We start from the raw sequence: 22554 nt of genomic DNA on the forward strand, positions 1-22554 counted from the left end.
GGCCTGGAAAAGCATTTAGCAAAACTATCACCTGCAGCATCTCAGAAGGCAGGCCTAATGCCCATGGAGTACATGACTCCAGTAGAACCAGTTGGAAAAACTCAGGATGTTGGTGTGTGGGGGATGATCCTTCCTGTGCTTTGAATGGCCATCAAGAGATGAACTCAGGTGGATGATGAAACAGCAGTAAAGGAGATCACACTGCCCCAAGCCTTGCTCAGGGGTCTCTGTAAGTGCTCTTGGCCAGATGAGGGAGCCATCCCAGCTACAAAATCAGATGATGGCACCCTCTTCCTACCTGGGGCTTTTGTGTTTGGTGGCCTCAAGAGAGTCACCATAAAGGGGAGGGAAGAGGGGATTAGGCAGAGCATAAAGGCCAATATATAAACCCCAGAGTTTTTAATACACAAAAAGCAGGTCCAGACGAGACTTTTGGTTGTGGTTACATATACTTGTGGAAGCATCTTGAAGAAAATACATCCTGACAATTTTGAGAAATAGTATTTCCAAAGAAATTACATGCAAAGGATATGATTATTCAGACCCAGATATTCTTAAATGGACCACTAGGGAATAGTGAACCTCTGCAGCCCCCAAGAGAGAAACACTCTCCAGGACCCATGCAATATGAGGCCATGGAGGACCTCATCCACTGTCAAGGGTGTTTCCCCCAGAAAACCAGAAACTGCCAATAGCCTATCCAAAGATCTTGTTTCACTGTCCAGCAGGATGCGAAAATCACTGTCGACAGGGGCTGCTTTGTTTTTCACTCATCCCTTTTCTGAATGGGAGTTTTTATTGCCATTGACCTGACTCTACTCAACCCTGTTGCTGTGGGGATGATGACTTGTAGGCAGCTCCGACTGAGGGCATCCACAACAGGCCCAATGGGGAGGCTGCCTAGTACCCAGAGTTACTAAATTTGAGCTGCATGTGGGAACTAGGCATGACTTCCAGCTGCCCCTCTCAGGGTTGATGATGCTCCATGCCTAGGAGGAAGAATATGCATAAATATTTGGTTGGCAGAAAGGTAAGCTTGTATCAGAGAATGCTAGCTTCCTCAGTGTCTATTGCCTTCCCCATGTTTTCTCTTTTGTAGTAGAATTTCTAACATTCGCCCCAATGCATGGCTTCTTAGCTAGAGACTACATTCTATGTCTTTCCATTCAGCCTAGTGGCTGCTTGACGGAGTTCTGTCCAATGGTATGTGAGCAGGAGATCAAGGCCTTAAAGGGAACAGAAATGTTCTATGTCCCCTTCTACTTTCCCCCTTCTGCTTCTCTGTTGGCTGGAATATGAATATGATGGATGGAACTGGAACAACCATCTTGGACCATGAGTAAAGAGAATGTGCATATTGAAGAAGCCAGGCATCAGATGTAAGGCACCTGGTTCCCTGAGACGACAGAGCCCTGTGCAGGCCTGGACTGCTCTGTATAGACTTAAACATGAGAGAAACGGTCGCTTGTATCTTGGCCTCTGTTTCAGCAGCTGAAATGGTGTCCTAACCAGTTCAACAGAACACTATGTCTTCTGGAACGGAGATTAAGGAGCGGACATTTCCACCCCAGATTGGGACTGTGGGAACATTACCAGTAGCCTCTGAGATTGTTCTGCTTGTCCCCCACTCTGCTGTCCAGTGGCCCAGACTGAGGCCCTGCTGAGGTGACAGGATACCTGGGGGTAGCGATTCTCTGGCCTCTGTTGGAGCGGCCGGTGGCTATATCTGGTGTAGAGGCTCAGCATCCAGCTTGCAAACAGGCACCGTCTGTCTGAACTGCGGAGATACTGAGAGCTGGCAGGCCTGGAATGAACTAATTGAAAAGAGGCCTGTGACCTCCCACTCCTTCTCAGGAATCACCACAGCTGTCATGTGTACCTGCCCGCTGAAGAAGACTGCCACCTGCTCATGCCAGCTCTGCCTCCAAACTTCCCGAGTCCCCAGGCTTCCAGCACAGCTTGAGTACAAGCAGTCAGCTATGTGAGAGGCACTTTCTCTGTCCACACACTTGGTTGAAGAGGCAGAATGTCTTGGTCTCCGAGCCAGAGGAATTGTGTTAAATTCTGCCATCTCTTCCCATGGGTTTCAAGCATGACATAGGATTCAAGGCAAGGTCTTCAAAAGAGCATCATATTTCATTGAACAGATAGACATTTTCATCCTAATTCTGTCAAGTTCTATAGCCTCGTGGTTGAGATCAGGCTCTAGAATCAATAAGTTTCAATTACAATTGCTGGCTCTTCTCTCTGTGACCCCAGGCAAGTTACCTCTGCTCTTTACACCTTACCTGTATCATCTGTAAAATGGGGATTCTTGTGGTGAGGACGACCTGCCTGAGTTCTTACTTAGGGTTAAGTAAGCTCTCAGTGTTGGATAGCCTTGACATTTTTATTATGGTAACTATGCACCTCACTCAATGTGTGATTAGTTAATCACAAACGTCCTTCTTTTACTAGAACTCTGAGACACCAGAAACTCCTGATGGAAACAGTGATGAAGATGATGCTGATGCTGATGCTGATGGCAGATTTGTGAGGGAGGGAGTGCAGTGCAAGGAAGGACAGTAAGACAAACACATTTGACATAATTACCTTGAAAGAAGTGTGGCAGAAAAGAAAGTGTGTACCCAGGTAATGAATATATATTAAATACCAATTCAGGGCCAGGCTTTGGTCTGGGTGGAAAGAAAATAACAGATGAAGCTGCTCGTTTGCTGGGGACACATTCTGGTAGGGAGAGCCATTAAATAAACAAGGAAACAACTACTTTTGGGTTGAGTAGCCAACTTTCCCAAAGTCATATAGCTCACCAGGTAGGTGGTGCAGAGCCTAGATTTGGTTTCCAAAAGTCTGATCTCTGAGGCTTTGTGTTGCCCTCCGACCTTTTCCAGTGGTCCCTAGAAAACTCATTGGAATGGATGATCACAGGAATCTCCTTGTTACAGTTCATTAAGGCAATCAACATGCCCTGAGTCTCTTCTTTCTAAGTACTTGACAGAAATTATTTCCCTATTCACAGCAGCACAACATACTTGGAAGAAGGCTTAGAACATACTTTGATCCCCAGCTCAGACTTCTGTGAGCTGTGTGACCTTGGACAAATTATGCAACCTCTCAAGGGCCAGTCTCCTCACCGGTGCAAAGTAGGGACAATGGTACTGACTTTGGATTGTGTGGGTGTATTGCTCTCCTGGCTCCTAAACCTGTCCACTAAAACTCTGCCTGAGTGCACTTTAAAAGGAGAGAAAGACTGCAATTCAAAACGGAGCCACTTAGCTCATGACTTTCTGTTTGGGAAGCCTTCCTGGGCTTTGTGGACAGGGTCGGGCACATACTGCTTTGGCTGTGGAGCAAGTGGCATCTGGGGCTAGCTGAGAGGCTGGGCAGAGCTGAAAGTGGATGAAAGCAGGGTGGCAGTTGAGTAAAAAGATTTCAAAAGGGATAAGGATTAAAAAGCTATTAAATGGATGAAAGGTTCATAAAAATAGTCTTTTGGAATAAATGGAAGCTCATTCAGACAGTGAAGGAGATAATTAGAATAGCCTATGATAGAACAGAGGGATGGGTTTGGGAAGAGCAAACTAATGGAAAGGCTGTCAGTTCGATCCAGAGTCCCTACCTGCTTTCTCTCTCACCTGGGGTTGAGCAGGGCTGGGAAGGGATACCAACCATATGATAACCAGCTCCTTCAGCTAGGCCTGGAGGTTCTTATCCAGCTTTGCAATTATGCACTTTGGGCCTGGAAGTTCGTTTGTCTGGGTTCAGATGTGACCATCCAAGTCCATGCAGTCATGTTGACTTGACAGATTGGATGAAAGTATGCATTTTATCTAACACATTGGTGTTTTGTCTTACATTGGTACAAGTTTGCAAACTGCCCAAATTCTACCTCAGTTCCCTAAGATGTCTCACATGGCTGTTCTGGAGGGGACAGAAAGGTAAAATAAAGAGAAAGAATGGACTCAGGATCTGATAGACCTGGATTCAAGGCGTGGCCACATCACTGACCAGCTGTGTGACTTTGGGAAAGTTACACAACCTTTCTGAGTCTCAGTATCTCTAACATGGGCAGCATGGTATCTACTTTGTAGGGTTATGTGAAGACTTGAGATTATAGATCAGTGCCTTGTACAGTCTCTAACTTATACTAGGCACTTTTCAAATAACCATTCTTAATTTAATATTTTTTTAGTTTAGATTAGTCAACATATAGTCCATCACTAGTTTCAAACGTAGTGTTCAATAATTTATCAGTTGCATGTAACATCTAGTGCTCATCACATCACATGCCCTCCTTAATGCCCATCACTCAATTACCCCATTCCTCCACCCTTCCCTCCCCTCTATAACCTTCAGTTTGTTTCCTAGAGTTAAGAGTCTCTCATGGTTTTTCTCCCTGTCTGATGACTTCCCATTCAGTTTTTTCTCTCTTCCCCTATGATCTTCTGAACTGTTTCTCATATTCTGCATATGAGTGAAACTGTAAGATAATTATCTTTCTTTGATTGACTTGTTTCACTGAGCATAATACCTTCCATGTCTAACAATGTAAGTGGTAAGTATTCATCCTTTCTGATGGCTAAGTAATATTCCATTTTATATATATATGCCGCATCTTCTTTATCCATTCATCTGTCAATGGACATCTCAGCTCCTAAAATTTATTTGGAACCAGAAAAGACCCTGAATAGCCAGACAAATGTTGAAAAAGAAAACCAAAGCTGGTGGCATCACAATTCCACACCTCCAGCTCTATTACAAAGCTGTAACCATCAAGGCAGTATGGTACTGGCACAAAAACAGACACATAGATCAATGGAACAAAACAGAGACCCCAGAAAAAGACCTTCAACTCTGGGCACCCGAGTGGCTCTGTTGGTTAAGCAACTGCCTTCAGCTCAGGTCATGATCCCGGAGTTCCAGGATCCAGTCCCACAACGGGCCCCCAGCTTCATCGGGAGTCTGCTTCTCCCTCTGACCTTCTTCCCTCTCATGCTCTCTCTCCCTGTCTCTCTCTCTCTCGCAAATAAATATATAAAATCTTTTTAAAAAAAGACCTCCAACTCTATGGCCAACTAATCTTCAACAAAGGAGGAAAGAATATCCAATGGAGAAAGGACAGTCTCTTCAATAAATGGTGCTGGGAAATTTGGACAGCTACATGAAGAAGAATGAAACTGGACCATTTTCTTACACCATCCACAAAGATAAACTCAAAATGGATGACAGACATAAATGTGAGATAAGAACCCATCAGAATTCTAGAGGAGAACACAGGCAGCAACTTCTTCAACCTTGGCCGCAGAAACTTCTGGCTAGATACATCTCCAAAGGCAATGGAAGCAAAGGCAAAAATGAACTATTGGGACTGCATCAAGTTGAAAAGCTTCTGTGCAGCAATTATTCTTAATTTTAATTGATTATATAATACAAGGCAAAATGAGTAGTATTCTGTTTAGGATTTTTTTTTTTTTTTTTTAGCTTTAAATACCTTTCATTTGAAACCTTAAAAATGAAGCTATCAGCCATCATTGTGGGAGTACAGCTAAGGGTAGAATTTGTTCAGATTTTTTTTTAAAGATTTTATTTATTTACTTGACAGAGAGAGATCACAAGTAGGCAGAGAGGCAGGCAGAGAGAGAGGGGGGGAAGCAGGCTTGCTGAGCAGAGAGCCCGATGTGGGACTCGATCCCAGGACCCTGGGATCATGACCTGAGCTGAAGGCAGTGGTTTAACCCACTGAGCCACCCAGGCACCCAGCAGCAATTATTCTTAATTTTAATTGATTATATAATACAAGGCAAAATGAGTAGTATTCTGTTTAGGATTTTTTTTTAAAAGCTTTAAATACCTTTCATTTGAAACCTTAAAAATGAAGCTATCAGCCATCATTGTGGGAGTACAGCTAAGGGTAGAATTTGTTCAGATTTTTTTTTCTCCACCACACTTCTCTTTAATTTTAAGCATATTCTTTTCTTAGAAATCAGTAGGAATCATAGATGTAAGATAAAGGGTAGAATCAGGCTTAAAACTTTTTCAACTAATCTTGGATAAACAGTTATTTCAAGATTAGAAACAACCCAGAAGTTTTGGTCTTACGTAGTAGGACCACTTGGGTCAATAACAATTCACTCTACTCTGCCTTGGTTTCCCCATTTGTTCCTTTCATTGTCACCCAAACATATCATGAGAAGCAAGTTTCAGCATCTGACATGAAGTTCTCAGAAATAGACGTCCTTTGGCACCAGGTAATGACTCCCAAATTTTAGATTTTTTATTATTTATTTATTTATTTACTTACTTATTTTTTATTTTTATTTATTTGACAGAGAGAGAGAGATCACAAGTAGGCAAAGAGGCAGGCAGAGAGAGGGAGGGAAGCAGGCGCCCTGCTGAGCAGAGAGCCTGATGTGGGGCTTGATCCTAGGAGCCTGAGATCATGACCTGAGCTGAAGGCAGAGGCTTAACCCACTGAGCCACCCAGGCGTCCCATGACTCCCAAATTTTAAATGAACCATTTTAGCAGTTGGAAACAGTTGTCTATAAGCAGCTCTGATTCTCAGAATCAGCCACTTTCCCTGCCTACCATTTATAACATTTTCTATTATGTGCTAAACACTGGGTTAAGTACTTACATTCACATTTTTTTTTAAAGATTTTATTTATTTGACAGATTGATAGAGAGCACAAGTAGGCAGACTAGCAGGCAGAGGGAGAAGGGGAAGCAGGCTTTCCGCTGAGCAGGGAGTCCGATGTGGGGCTTGATCCTAGGACCCTGGGATCATGACCTGAGCCAAAGGCAGCCACTTAACCGACTGAGCCACCCAGGCGCCCCTTACATGCACATTTTATTTCATCCAAACTACAACCCTGCATGATCTCTCAGGCTGGAGAGGCTCTGGGATATTTGCAGATCACTCAGCTAGAAAATGGCAGGGCGTGTGTGTCCCCGGGGCAGCCTGGCCCATAGCCTGCTACAATATGGCGCTGGGAGATTATGGCGACCTGTTTCCACAATGTGGTTAAGAACCATGGCTCTGCCTGATCATGTCCCTCCTTTTTAAAAGAGATTTTATAGGTGCCATTTACAACAATACCCTTGTTCTGCACAAAGCAGGAAGCCACAGGCACCAATGTTGACATGAGTCAATGATGGGAGGTGGGAGTAGTACAAGCTCCCTTTTCTCTCCTGCACTGCAGGGAAACGGACGGGGCTTCTTCCCACGGTGCGGATTGCTATGGACACTCTCTGCATGGAATCATGGGCCCCTCCGGTTATCTCTTCCAATGACAGCCAGCCAATTGTTTCAGGCTAATCACGCCCTTTGGCCCATCTGCCCACAGATCTCGGCCTCCCCTGCCTTCCACTGTGGGAGAAAGAAGACCGAGGGAGAAAGCCTCTGGCCTTCAAGTGTCTGTACAGGACGGCTGAGTGGAGTGGAGCCGTGAGATAAGGGGTATTTCAGGCTGTTTTCCCTGCTTGCCTGAATAGCACATGATTGATTTCAGAAAGAGAAATTTATTTCCCTGCAGACATATTTTTATCATTTGCTTGAATTCCTTGATGCCTTACTCACCATATGTATAGAAGAGCCAGGTCTCCTTCAGAGGGGGATGGAAGGGAAAATGGATAACACTTTAAACCTGAAAAAAAAGATATAAAAGGCACTGCCAGATAAAATGTTCTGTGACCTATAAGCTTTGGAATGGGTCAGAAGGATTATACTGAGGCTGACATTTAGAAATGATGAGATCCGTTGGCTGCTGCCTTTGCATGTAGCACGCCAAAGTACCTTCCAGAGCTTTCCTTCTGGGGAAGCTGCCATGAAGCCCCACTGAACAGCAGGCTTTTTCACCCCAGGGGTGCGAGCCAGACTTACAGGGTCACTTTGCGCTGACTTTTACAGGGTGAGATAACTTTATTTAAAGGGACATATTCAATTTAGTTAAGCTCTCAAATTTATGTACTCCTAAAAAAGAAGGCTTAGGAGAGGCTAATATAAATGGAAATGATTTCAGAGGGAGTGGAGGAGAGGAGGGAGCACAGTGGACGGTGGACAAGGTAGGAGGAGTTTGTAGAGAAATAGGAATTTGTATGCAATGAATTTCTTGGACACAAGCATTTATAATTGTTTTCTTAAGCCTGGTGTTTCACATTTAGGTGAGAATGAAAATGCCCACGGGATGGGTTTGTTCGGCGAGATTTAAAAATTGGGGCAATTTTCAGGATCGCTTAGTTACCCTGGTATAAAGTTCGTGCTTTGGAGATACATCAGCTGGGATGTGAGTGCTTTGGCGTCCACCCTGTGAACAAGGTGATAAGATCAGGCAGTGTTCAGACAATATCATTGCAGGGTGATTTGCGCAGGTGGAGGCTGAGCAGTGGAGCAGAAAACCATCAGGGCTGGGTTTTGAAGATGTTTTTGTACTTACATGTGAATACCAGGGAGTCTGACATTCTGGGAATGTACTTCCAAGCAAATTCTCTAGAGACACAGACCTGTCTCTGGGATGGCTGGAGGCTGCCTAATCCCCCAGCTGGTTCCTTCCTCCACTGTTCTCTGCCTCTCATCTAGCGTCCTGCTGGGAACTGACTCCATAGGACTGATCCATGGCTCCCTCCCTCCCAGAATAGAGGTAGTTGAGAAGCTTGTCTGCACAAGAGGCAAACAGAGCTTGGAGAGGGTGTGCACACCAGGCAGATTAATTGAATAATTGAGAAGCCAATGATCAATACAGGTAAATGCAACCTTATACATCTGAGACTGACTGTTTATTAAGCAGGGGTGATTAAAAAAAAGGCTTTGAGAGTGAAATGTACACAGACCAATTCAGCTAAGTGCTGTTTAATTTGCCCCCTGATTTTTTAAATTCCAAAGTAATTATTTTGAGGTTTTGATTTTATTCAAAATTCATGCAATTTTCCTATCTTTCAATTCTTTCCTTCTGGGTTCTAATCCCTTACTTACCATCTTAATCATTTTTATCTATTCATTTCATTTTCTCTCTCAGATTGCTATTCGTTCAGGTCCCAGAGGACGGATTCTCCCCTGTCTTTTATCTGGTGACTTGCTCTTGTCGTGGACCATTTTCTTAGTCTCTTCTGGATTTCACCTTCTGCACCTTTTCCCTTGGCTGACTTGAATCCATATCCTTCTGTTGTAATAAACTGTAAGAAATGGCTTTTCTGAGTTCTGTAAGTCCCTCTAGTGAACCGTCAAAACTTGGGGTAGCCTTGGTGGGGGGCGGTGATTCCCTCAGTGCAGGAAGGTACTCAGTTTCAGCTCCATGTTGTGTACATGTCTCCCCGTGGGTGTTATAATTTCAGCATTTAATTCAAAATATTTAGTTCTTGTGAGTACTGTGATCTCTGTGGGGGACAACTTTCTTTTCCAGGGCTCCTACAGTGTTATGCAGATGCTGGCTTGAAGGAAGGAAGCAATGGGCCCCCATGTTATCTACCTCTAGTTTCTGTATCATCTGAGATGGAAACAGGCATGTTGCCAAATACACGTGCCTGTTTGCAAGCCCTCTAACTTCTTGCTTTGCAGCCCCTGTGCCTACTTCAGATGAATCCCAGTTTCTAAGAAATGATCTTATTTTTGGTCACTGCTTACATGTTTTGGACTACTCTGAACCTGGCACCCAGAAGGTTTCTAGTACATTCTTGGCCTTTGCTTATGGAAAACCCCTTCAGCCCATTAGTCTTTTTAAAACAATTGTCTTTCTTGTTTTCTTTGGCCATGGAAAGAATATTCTGATTTATTCTGTGGCTCCAAGATTCAAAGCCCTAGATTTTGAGTTCCAGGGGCAGGCATAATGCCTGTCTCTCTGTGTGCACCAGTACCTAGGCTAGAATCAGGCACGGCATCAGATAGTCATTGAACTCAGATAATCACTGAGCTGATCTGAAAACATGCTTTAGAACACCCTATTCCCTGTAGGTATATCTGTAAAAGTGGAATAGAGTTTATCCCCTAAAATCTTGCTTCCTTTAAACATTAAAAATGAAGAAAGCAGTTAGTTGTTTACTCTCTTCCAAATCCCATGAAAATACTCTAGTATCTCTCAGTTTTCTCTTTTATAAATTAAAGGCTATCACTCCATACTGTCTTATGTCCAGCTGTGTGATCCTGTTCACCGTCCCTTTCTGATCTTCTTTATCATGCCCTGTTTTATGGTAGATGCAAAACTGACATTCAGACAATTCAGTAGTGGGATGGCTATAGTTGGATGTAGCAAGAGTATTATTTTAAATGCCTTTTGAAAGCATGTGACGAAAACTTTCTTTCCCTCATTTTAAGTTTATGGAGGCATAATTGGTGTATATAGTTATAAGATATTTAAAGCGTATATCACAGTGATTTGATAGACATACACATTGTGAAAGGAATCTCCCAATCTGGTTCATTACCTTATCTATCACATTTATCTTTTGGCTGTGTGTGTGTGTGTGTGTGTGAACATAAAAGTTTTAGCCTCTCAGCAAATTTCAATTACTCAGTACAGTGTTATCAACTATAGTGACCATGTTTACATTATATTCTGAGATCTTATTCCTCATACAGCTTTACCAACTTCTCCCTATTCCACCTTAGAAACCCACTTTAGGGGCACCTGGGTGGCTCAGTGTGTTAAGCCTCTGCCTTCGGCTCAGTTCATGATCTCGGGGTCCTGGGATCGAGCCCCACATCGGGCTCCCTGCTCAGCGTGGAGACTGCCCCCCTACACCCCCCCACCCCGCCTACTTCTCTGCCTCCTTGTGATATCTGTCTGTCAAATAAATAAATAAATAAAATCTTAAAAAAAAAAAAAAGAAACCCACTTTAGGCGAGCTAAGACTATGAAACCCTCTGATTGGCCAGGGTTGGATCACATGTTTCTCCCTTTGGACCATATCTATTATCAGAGAAAGAGAATGAGATGGGTAGTGAGGAGAACCAGTTGTTACCATTTTGACACAGAGTGGGTTTTATATTCCTAATTATTTGGGAAAAGATCATAGCAGATGTTTTCCTTCACAGTGTTAAGTTGCTGACTTAGTAATATCTGTATCACAAATATTATCTCCTTCAAAGTTATAATTTGGGTTAGTTATTATATATGTTATGTTGGCCAAGCTGGCTTAGAATCATGATTTTGTTAAATGGGTTTCTTTTAGCTCATCAAATACTCTTCCAAAGAACTGAAAAGAAAAGAAAAAACCCTACAATTGCTCCAGGATAGGAATTTGATGGTCATTCAACATTCTCACATTCTGTGTGTTCATGCTAAATCCATCACCCTGTTGCCTCAATTGGAGAAAACTGTCTGCCATTTCTCACAAGGACGTTTCTGAGTGGAGGACTCAGTTAACACTTTGTTTGCTTATCACATCACTTGATTTATCTGAGGGTAGAGGGAGTGAGGTAGAAAGTTTGACAGGCAGTGATAGCTTGGCAAATCAGGCTCAAATACCACTGCATGAGGATAAACCCTTAGTCAAACAGACCTTCCAAATACCATCAAAAAGCAGGAATAAACCATGCAGACAGGAATAAGGCTCCCATCCAAGCATTACAGAACCTCTGTCACACTTGAACAAACTCAAAACACACATGTGTGTATGGATATATCCTTTTGCTTTATTACTGGTAATCAGAGAGCTAAGGGTGTAAGTTTAGCATCACACAAACTCAAGTGTTGACAACTTATTTTTACAGGGCAGCCTTGAGAAATCCGACAGGGGTAAACCAAGGGAGGGGGAAAATCATAAAGGAGGTGAGGGCACATAATTTAATCCTTGTTATTGGCACTCACGGGCTTTTAGAACTAACTCCCTCCCACCCCATTTTCCACCATAAGTTTTCCTGATAAAAAGAGAAGTAAAAACAGCACTGAATACGAACGCTGAAAGGGATACTGCATTTCTCTGTGTTAGGTTGTGTGGAGGATGTGGATTAATGTCTAAGGCAATGATTTCAGGGAGGCCTGGGGAGCACTAGGAAAGCAGCACACTGTTGATTTCTTGGAGGTCACCTCTTTCTGATGAGGGAAGCAAACAGGCTGCATTGCTAATGGCCTAAATAAAGCATGAACTTCTAGGCTTTCTGTCAAGACCAGTTCATTGAACTGGTTTGGATTTGTCTTGCCTGTTATAACAATAATAACCCGTATTAGCCTCCTACGGCCGCTCAGCACTCTGGAGAGAACACTGAACTGGGAGTACAAAATCTGGACCAAGTCCTTGTTTTGCTTCTTATTGTCCATTCTGGGGAGCCTGACTCTGATCTGTAAAATAGAGGGAATAATAGCCTCTTTCATGAAATCACTGGAATTCAAGGGAGCAGTGCATAGGAAATCACTTTTCAGATGTCTGGTGCTTTAGAAATGCAGGTGGTTATTGTCACTATTTGTGGTCCGTTCCTGATCTCAGTTCTAACTCTGATAAGAAGACACTTAGCAACAACTTCAGCTGAAACTCTGCCAGAACCCCTTACATTTTCTTTCACTGGGCTTGATGACTTTTTTTCTGTTACACTGAGAACATTCTAGAAACACATGAGCAAGCGTTCTAGAATGTGAGAATGGACAAATCCCCTAGGGAGGCGTGGGGGGGTGTTCTTTCTGACACATTGGACAAAAATGTGTTGGTTTATTTCTATGGTTCTTAACTAAGGAGGATTTTGACCTCCTTCATCCAGGGCCCCTTTGTCAATGCTTGGAGACATTTTTGATTGACAAGGCTTAAGAGGTGCTACTGGTAGAGGTCAGGGATGCTGCTAAACATTCTATTGAACACAGGATAGCACCTAAGAACAAAGACTGATCCAGTCCAAAATGTCACTATGCTGAGGTTGAGAAACCCTACTTTATTATGAGGAGATATTTTCTGTCCTTTGGGTTCTTAGATGGGTTTTGTTAGTTGGCAAGCTTCTGGGAGGGTAATGGTTACAACCACATCCCTATTGCTTTTTCTATTTCCCTATTATTGCTGCTATAAAGTACTTCATTTTTTAAATGATATCTTAAATCAAGTGTACAATTTGCATGCATTTTTCTCTCAACTCTTATGCTGAAAAATATGGATGACCAGCAAGACATCACCACTTTCAGACACCTCTATCTTTTGCAGTGTCTTTAAGAATTATTTTTGTAAGGGGCACCTGGGTGGCGGCTCAGTGGGTTAAAGCCTCTGCCTTTGGCTCAGGCTGTGATCTCAGGGTCCTGGGATTGAGCCCCACATCGGGCTTTCTGCTCAGCAGGGAGCCTGCTTCCCCCACTCTCTCTGCCTGCCTCTCTGCCTCCTTGTGATCTCTGTCAAATAAATAAAGTCTTAAAATAAAAGAATTATTTTTGTGAAATGGGCAGAAGACATGAACAGACTCTTCTCCAAAGAAGACATACAAAAGGCTAACAGACACATGAAAAAATGTTTATCATCATTAGCCATCAGGGAGATTCAAATCAAAACCACACTGAGATACCATTGAGATACCACCTTCGAATGGCCAAAATCAACAAGACAGTAAACAACAAGTGTTGGAGAGGATGTGGAGAAAGGGGAACCCTCTTACACTGTTGGTGGGAATGCAAGTTGGTGCAGCCACTTTGGAGAACAGTGTGGAGATTCCTCAAGAAATTAAAAATAGAGCTTCCCTATGAGCCTGCAATTCCACTACTAGGTATTTACCCCAAAGATACTGATGTAGTGAAAAGAAGGGCCACCTTTACCCCAATGTTCATAGTAGCAATGGCCACAGTCGCCAAACTATGGAAAGAACCAAGATGCCCTTCAATGGACGAATGGATAAGGAAGATGTGGTCCATATACACTATGGAGTATTATGCCTCCATCAGAAAGGATGGATACCCAACTTTTGTATCAACATGGATGGGACTGGAAGAGCTTATGCTGAGTGAAATAAGTCAAGCAGAGAGAGTCAATTATCATATGGTTTCACTTACTTGTGAAGCATAAGGAATAACACAGAGAACATTGGGAGATGGAGAGGAGAAGCGAGTTGGGGGAAATTGGAGGGGGAGACAAACCATGAGAGACTGTAGACTCTGAGAAACAAACTGGAGGGGAGGAGGGTGGGGGGTTGGGCGAGCCTGGTAGGGGTATTAAGGAGGGCACATATTGCATGGAACACTGGGTGTGGTGCATAAACAATGAAAAAAAATTTAAAAAATTATTTTTGTAACCCTCATGTCTAAATAAGGAAGTCTTAAAAGTAAATATGCTCTCTGTCTTTATTATCATTATTAATATACTGTATTTGCTTAAGGTATTCTTAATATTTTATATAATCAGATAGAAATGTGATGCTTCCAGTAATAATTATGAAATCCCTTATTGAAGTTTTATTTCAGAAAATATGCCATCATCTTAGATTTAATAGTAATGTCAATTAAAATTCTTTTTGAAAAAATTTAAGCTTTACAAAAAAATTTGCAGGATTACTTTTGCATATTCTGTATTCAGATTCCCCACTTATTGTTAACATTTTATAACATCTCCTTTGTTGATCTCTCTTCTTCATTCTCTCTAGAAATACACACACACACACACACACACACACACACACAGATAATTTTTCTTCCTGGAGCATTTGAGAATAAGTTACAGACATAGTGCCCCATTAATACTAAATACTTTCATGTATATTTCCTAAAAATGAAGACACCACTTTATCACCAGAGTATAAACAGCAAATTCTGAAAATTAATACTGATGCATTATAACTTTCTTATCTATAGACTTTAAATTTTACCAATTGTCCCAGTAGTGTCCTTTATAGCAAAAGATCCAATTTGGAATCATGCATTGTATTTGTATTCATATCTATTTGGCCTTCTTAGAACTGGAAGTGTTCCTCAGTCTTATATTGTCTTCCTGACCTTCTCAGTTTTTTGAATATAATATTTTGTAGAATGTCCCTTAATTTGGTATTGTCTTATATTTCCTCATGATTATATTCAGATTTGCATTTTTTGCAAAAATATCACAGAAGCGATGCTGTATTCTTCTCAGGAGTCCCTATAATATGGTACATCATCTCACTTGATTCCTTTACAGGTGATGTTAACTTGCTCACTTGCTGAAGGTGGAATCTGCTAGGTCTCTCCACAGTAAAGCAACTATTTTTCCCTTTCTATGTAAAAATATTTTGGGGAGATATGCTTTAAGACTGTGCAGACATACTTTTCTGTATTAAGACTTTATTTGCTAGTTTTTAGCATTCATTGAATGATTTCTCCTTGAATCAATGATTATTATGATGGCTGCCAAAAGGAGTTTTGTCTAATCTATTCATATTTATTAGTTGGCTGTAGGAAAGAGCTTTCCTTCCACTCAATTTTTTTACTCATTTATTTATATCAGCGGGGACTATTTTATTTAAAGCATGATATACAACAACTTTAATTTCTTATCTTTAATCTCAAAATATCTCAGATTGGCTAGGAGAGCCTGGTCACGCTGACTTCGATGTTCCTTTGACACCACTTTTTGAGACTTTCAGTACTTTCTGGCTTCAGCCTGGAATGAGACCCAGCCCTGGAATCATCCGTTTCTCCAAGGAGAGTAATATTTAGAAACCATGATCTCTGCACATAGTGTGCTTATCGCCTCTGGGATGTCACTGATCCTAGGTGCTAGCAGCAGACATAGTAGAAAACACCCAATCCTTCCTTCCCTCCTTTCTTCCTTCCCTTCTCCCTTTCTCCCTTCTTCCCTCCTTTCTTCTTTCTTTCTTTCTTTCTTTCTCCCTCTCTCTTGGATGAAGTTGGAAAAATTGATCAACCTTCCAATTATCTCCTTATTTGTAAAAATTGAGATGTTAATAATTTCTTACTCTTGTGGTTGTCTTGGAAATTAATGAAAGTGTGTGTAAATACATGACATTGTGCCATACACTGAATTAGCACTCAATGAACATTTGTCAAGTGCAAATATATGAATTTTATAGTTGGTATTTATGGATAATCAAAATAATAATGTTGATTTTTTGGACATTGCTGTGTCACATTGTTATAGTTAAAATTGTACATTCTCGCTTCTTATTTGAAAGTTCTTGGGCCTGTGGGTTATGTTTCCATCCCATGACTAAAGGTGATGGCCAGTGAGGCTGGTGAAGAGCCTGCATTTGGGGAGGAAGTAAGGATTTGTTCTCTAAAAGAGGCAAAAAACCCCCAAACAAACAAACAACTGAGTGCACAAAGTGATAAGCAGACATCACAACTGTCAATGCAATCTTTAAGGAAGGTACTCTCACTGACACACAAGAAGAGAACATCCTGGAGGGAATAAAGGGTTTGCCCACATTTAGTCCCATGCTTCTAAGTAACAGAGTGAGGTTCAAATCTTGCTCAGAGTACTCTCACATGCCATTCTGCCAATAGCTGTACTGTTCTTGAACTGATTAATTTACATATAATTTTAGATTTTGTTATCTTTTATGGGTAGGAAATACTGCCAGTTAACTACCTGCTGAGCTAAGTGCCTTCTCTGTGCTTTGAGCAAAATTCCTTATTCTAGAGTCTTGTGGTTTCAGTGTATCCATTTTTTTGTTATTGTTCAACAAAATTGTATTGATACCTTCTATATGCTGAATTACATATTAATGAGCATTACATAAATATAAAGACAGAGTGCATTCTTTTAAAATCGTGACCACTAGCTTTGTGCTTTTGTAGATGTCTGAGCTACAGACTGCACAGGATTGTGCAGTCAAAGTGAAGTGTACACGTTCCCTCCTCCACAGGTTGTGAGTGCTGTTCTCATCACTTGGGACACTCCTTTGGCCCTACTCTTCAAATGGACCTCTTGGACAAATTCCTTGATGTTTCTTTATCAGAAATAAGACATTTATTAGGTGCCAGTTGCTATTGAGGTGACAAAGATAAATGCTAATAGTGTCTACTTTGATGATAACATACAGTCTAATTAGACTATTTTCCCATGTCATCACGGTGAGACTTGGCTTTTGGCTGTCCTGGATCTCTCTCTCTCTCTCTCTCTCCCAGTGCATTTCATTTCTTTCCTTGAGGCATTTCCTGGACAGCATTTATTTTTCTTATCATCTAGCATGGAGTGTGGCATTATGTCCTAATTTTACTTTCAGTTGGTTTAAATATCAAAGTGTCTCAGTCCCCCATAGATCGATGTATCCATCCATCCAACTGTCCATCATCTGTCCATCCATCCATCTGTCATTTTCATGTTTAGTTTCTATTTATTGAGACTTTACAAAATGTCCTATATTACCATTTACAGCAAAAGCTAGAGAAAGGACTAACACTTTATAATATTGTAGATTAATTCTTCTCAACTGGGGACACCTTTGTCTGCCCCCTGCCCTCCCACAGTGGAATGTGTGGAAATGTCTGGAGACATTTGTCATGACTGAGGGACTGCTACTGTCATCTAGTGGGTGGAGGCCAGGGACTACTAGTCCTACAATGCACAGGACAGTCTCCACAACAAAGAACTATCTGGTTAAAAATACCAATAGCATGGAGGTTGAGAAACCCTGATATAAATTCTTACAACTTTTAGAATTGGTCATAGCCTTACGTTTAATCTTGAAAATCACCCTACATCTCTCCAAAAACAGATAATACAAAATCAGGAATACCTCTCACTTGGAAGCTATGAAACTTTGGTTATTTTAGTTTCTCCTCACAGCACGTCTGAGAGACAGAGGACATTCCTGTTTTACTGATGAGCAACTCTGGCTGGAAGAGGTTAAGTAACTGTCAGAAAAAGTGTTCACTTTTCCTCTTTCATGAAGTATAGCAAAGAGGTTATTGAGTTTTTACTGAAAGGCTTACTCCGGGCTGCTGGGTGTCAGCACTAGCATTTTTGGAGGAAATTCAAGTCCTCTCTCTATAGAGCTGTCAAGTGATGACTCGTCCTTAAAGGTGGGCCAAAAGTTCCCCTATAGTTTTTCAATTATGTGAGAACAACAGTTAAGGAGTTATTGATCTCCAGGGTATGTGCTGGCACAGGGATGGAAGCATTAGCCAAGAAATAAGACTGTGGTCACTGGTCATTTTTCCCACTTCCGTGAGGCTTTGTACAAATCCGGCGGCTTTTCGTGTCTGCTCCATGCAACCTTCTCTGGTCGTCCTTATCTGGCTCCAAGCTCTTCAGTCCTCCTGGTCTCCTGGGGCCTTAGATTACTCTTCACCCTTTGCCAACTACACTTATGTACGTACCATGTTGCTTTGTAAGGGTGTTTTTGAAGTTTCATTTGTGCTCATTTTGTGTTTACAGCCTGATTGTCAGCTTCTTTTCTGAGCCAAGGCTAAGAGATACTGTCGACCAGCAATTATTCTGTGCAAAAGAGACTCCTCTTCTGCTCCATTCCTCCATTTACTCTATACAGGTTTCCCTGCTACCTGAAAGGAGAGCATTCCTTTCATAAACCTTTCATAAACAGAAATGGTGTAAAGTGAAGAAGCAGTTACCCTTAATTACATTGGAAAATTGCTGAGCATTCTCAGAGCCCCAAAATAACCTCTCTTAGGCTTTTCTGATATCTTGGGACAATCTTGCTAACAGAGGCACAGAATAAATGGAGGCAAAGGCAGATGCTTACGGCAGTTCAGAGCTCTAGTGGTTTGAAGCTGAGCTGCCCAGCTTAGTTCCTGGGGGAGGAGCTTGGGATGCCATTTTTGCTGCTTGAGGTACACACTGCCTCCATCATGGGCTCTACTTGCTGCAAAGCAAATGATAAATGCTATTTTCACCTTTTTATTTTTTAAGACTAAAAATCCTCTGGGTTTCCTTTGGGTCGTGAAAATAGAGCCCTAAGTAGGACTTCCATAAAAGTGAGATGGCCTGACGCAAATGTTCAAAAGGTGGGGATACCTGTATGTTCTGAAATCATTTACCTAGTATTTGGTGCATACCATGTCTTGTGCCAAGGGGATATAAAAGTGAAACTATTAAACACTACAGAAATAAATGATACTGAAAGATACAGTGAGGGTAAAGGCCATATATAAGTGACTCATGTGGCATAGTGCTTGGTACTCAGCCACATGTGATCCATCCATCCATCCATCCATATCAGACATTATTATTACAATTTCCCCCCAACACATAGACGTGCTCTGAAAGTAGTGGGTGTTTTATACTTATTTGTTGTGTGATTGAACGAGTATACACAGGGACCCAACATGTGTGCCAAGATGCTAACAAGTATATTTGTAGCCCTCAGCAAAGACTTTGGGTGAGTAAACATTTTTACAGATGCATCATCCACCAGCTGAGTTTGTTCTGGGAATATTTGACAGGGAAATGCATTTTTACAAGTGAAGTGAACCACTGGGGTCAGCATGGAGAAGAAGAGTCAGATTCAAACATACTTCTCAGCTCTCAGTGTAAATGGCATTTGATTTCCTGGGAAATCTCCTGGCTGCTCCTTACCAGGTTCAGATTCCACTGCAGGGTTCCAGAAAGCAAGATTTACTGTGTATTTTATCAGAGAACACCCTTGTAATAATAATAGCTCTAGTTATATAAAGAGGGGTAAGGGAAGCCCAATAAGCAAGTCTAAAATGTCAAAACACATAGTGAAAGCAATAAATTGTTCAATTTGGAAGAAAAAATTGTTGTATGTAGACATCCATTTGAGACATGTTTGCTCCAGGGCATATCATGCATACTGAGGGTTGAAGGAGGACAAAACCTGAGATCCTCACTCTCCCTGAGAGAAGAATCCCTGTGGTAATAGTCATTCAGTGTTGGATATCATGGGCCCTGCCCCCGAAAGAAGGATGCCAATTGCCAAGATGAAGCATTGCCTTGAAAGGTCTGCATACCCTGTGAATGGAGATAACAAGTCTTGGCCTAATCCAAATGACTCAATGAATGTTGAAGTCAAATGATACACTCTTTGTGAAAATGCTAGGACTCCTGAATTTATATTATTGGGTTCAAGCTATTTTCTCAGTTTTAGACTCATCTTTCTTCTAAAAAAAAAATTATTTATTTATTTTTTTTGGAGGGGAGGATCAGAGGGAGAGAGAAAGAGAGAGAGAGAGAGAATCTTTAGCAGGCTTCCTGCTCAGTGTGGAACCAGATGAGTGTCTTGATCTCATGACCCCTGAGATCATGATCTGAGCCCAAACTTAAGATTCTGATGCCTAACTGACTGAGCCACTCAGGTGACCCTAATCTCATCTTTCCAGTCTTGGCTTAGGCTGACACATTGAACGCATGCCCAAAGAAGCCTTTCCATTCCCAACTTTGCTTCCCTTCAATTTTTACATTGTCTATTAAAAGCTTCTGCTGTCTTCCATGTCAGAAGGCCATGACTAAACACATCAATTATTGGTTCCTATGCTGTTCCTTGATCTATCAGTAGTAGCTAGCACTTAGTAGGTTCTCACCTGCTATTTCTTGAGTAAGTAAATAGATGCATTCAATTTGTTACCAACAATTTCTAATTCTATCTCATAAGATCTCTTCACTCTAATGCTTCTTTTGCGTTCCTACTGCTGCTGCATTTTTTGAAGACATCATCGCATCCCACTTTGATGATTGCAGTGATCTCCTAGTTGGTCTTCCTGTCACTGCTAGGGTCTTTTAAGTTCCACTTGTTCTGCCCTCTCTTTTTAGTTGCTCATCTATAAAGCTATAGGCCCTTGCGCCTTGTTTGCTCAGACTCAAATGGCCACCCATTGCCTAGAGGATGATCCTACAGCTCTCACTGTGCATATAGAGTTTGAGCTGTGTATATGTAAGGTGAGCCTGGCTTGAGCTAAAAGTCCTCACTCTCTAGTTCTATCCCCTCATCCCAGAAAGCTCTCTCCATTGTCCCCACTTGGCTTCTTGTTACCCATTTACAGCTCCATTTCAGGCTAGTTTATACCTCATGACTGGCAAAAACTCTAATCTATATTTAAATTTTTTTCTCCTCTGTATCTTCATTTGACAAATTCCCAGTTACCCTTCAAGACCCAGGTTAAATGTTATCCTCTTCCTAATCAGCTAGTAGACCAGTTATTCTTTTCTTTGGCTTGCTACAAAATTTTGTTTCCATGTCCATGAAACTACTTACTATTTATTTCAATTAATTTTTTCATGCTACATTAACTCTAATGTTTGTGGTTCTATTATTTACCAAACTGGCCTTAGATAAACTGCTTAACTTCTCTGTGCCTAAGGCTCCTTGTCTGTATAATAGTAGTAAGTACCTCCTAGGATACTGTGTGGTTTAAATGCATTGCAGAAATGTATCATTCTTATAGCAGTGCTTAATGATCACTCAATAAATAATTGCTTTATTTAATCATCACAACAACTCTATAAGTAGGCATTGTTATTATCTTATAGATGCAGAAACTAAGGTCCAGAGAAGCTAAAGGAGCTGATTAATGGTATAATGACTGATAAGTGGAAAAGCCAAGGTTTGAAGGAGAGTCTGTTGACCCTGGAAACCTGAGCTTCCCCCAGCACACAGCTTTGCAGTTGCACAGGTAGTACACAGTGGTTAGAGTAGAGATCTCTGTTTCAAAGTCTGCTCTTACTGGACTGGACATGTAGGGAGTACTTGTTTGTGTAATGTCACTATCTAGGGTGACATCCATCATGCTGGAGATACACAATGAGTGAATGTCTGAATAAGATCATGACTATGCATTTTAACATTGGGACTGGCATCAAAGGTTGATGCTCGGAACACAGGGCCATCAGGAATATAGTTGAGCTGTTTGGTTCCACTGTGCAGATCCCAAGTGAGAGCTAGACCACATGAGAAGAAGGGGAGAGGGTGGAGCAATGAATGAGTCATGAGCCTCTTTTCTCTTTCCCCTGTTTTCCAGGTGGCTGCTTCCAGAAACAACAATGGGGAATTATATATTGTATAATCCCAATGGGGAATTGTATATTGTATAAAAACTTACCTTATAATTTTCAATCCGTAACTAAAGTGCAAGGAATGTCACATTCTTTATTTCTTGAAATCATTTTTTTTAAGATTTTTATTTATTTATTTGACAGACGGAGATCACAAGAAGGCAGAGAGGCAGGCAGAGAGGGAGGGAAAGCAGGCTCCCCACTGAGCAGAGAGCCTGATGCGGGGCTTGATCCCAGGACCCTGAGATCATGACCCAAGCTGAAGACAGAGGCTTAACCCACTGAGCCACCCAGGTGTCCCCTGCAAACATTTTTATTCTGCTCTTGGCCCTTTGTCACCTGGTTGGTGGGAAACGACCTGAGTCATGCTAGGGATTTCCTTTCCTTCTCTGTGGGATTGATGATAATCTCAGGCTTATCAAGTGTTGAGAGCTGGGGGACTCCTGGGTCTTTGGCCTAGGTTGCTCATCATCTTTGCCCCTGCTTCTTATCTTTCTGGCTCCTGTTGAGTGAGGCCCGTGCAGAAATACCTCTGTATAGCCTTAATGTTTTCATCTGCCTATCCCAGCCCTTGCAAGCATTCCAACACATCTTCCATGAGGGCTATGGCCACATGGGCAAGAGAGGCCTAGCTTTCTGCCATCATGCCTTATCCCCAACCCTATGCTCTGATGTTTCGACCTTCCCATTCAATTGGAAGT

The sequence above is a fragment of the Lutra lutra genome, chromosome 7, assembly GCF_902655055.1.
Source record: "Lutra lutra chromosome 7, mLutLut1.2, whole genome shotgun sequence".
NCBI classification, from domain to species: Eukaryota; Metazoa; Chordata; class Mammalia; order Carnivora; family Mustelidae; genus Lutra; species Lutra lutra.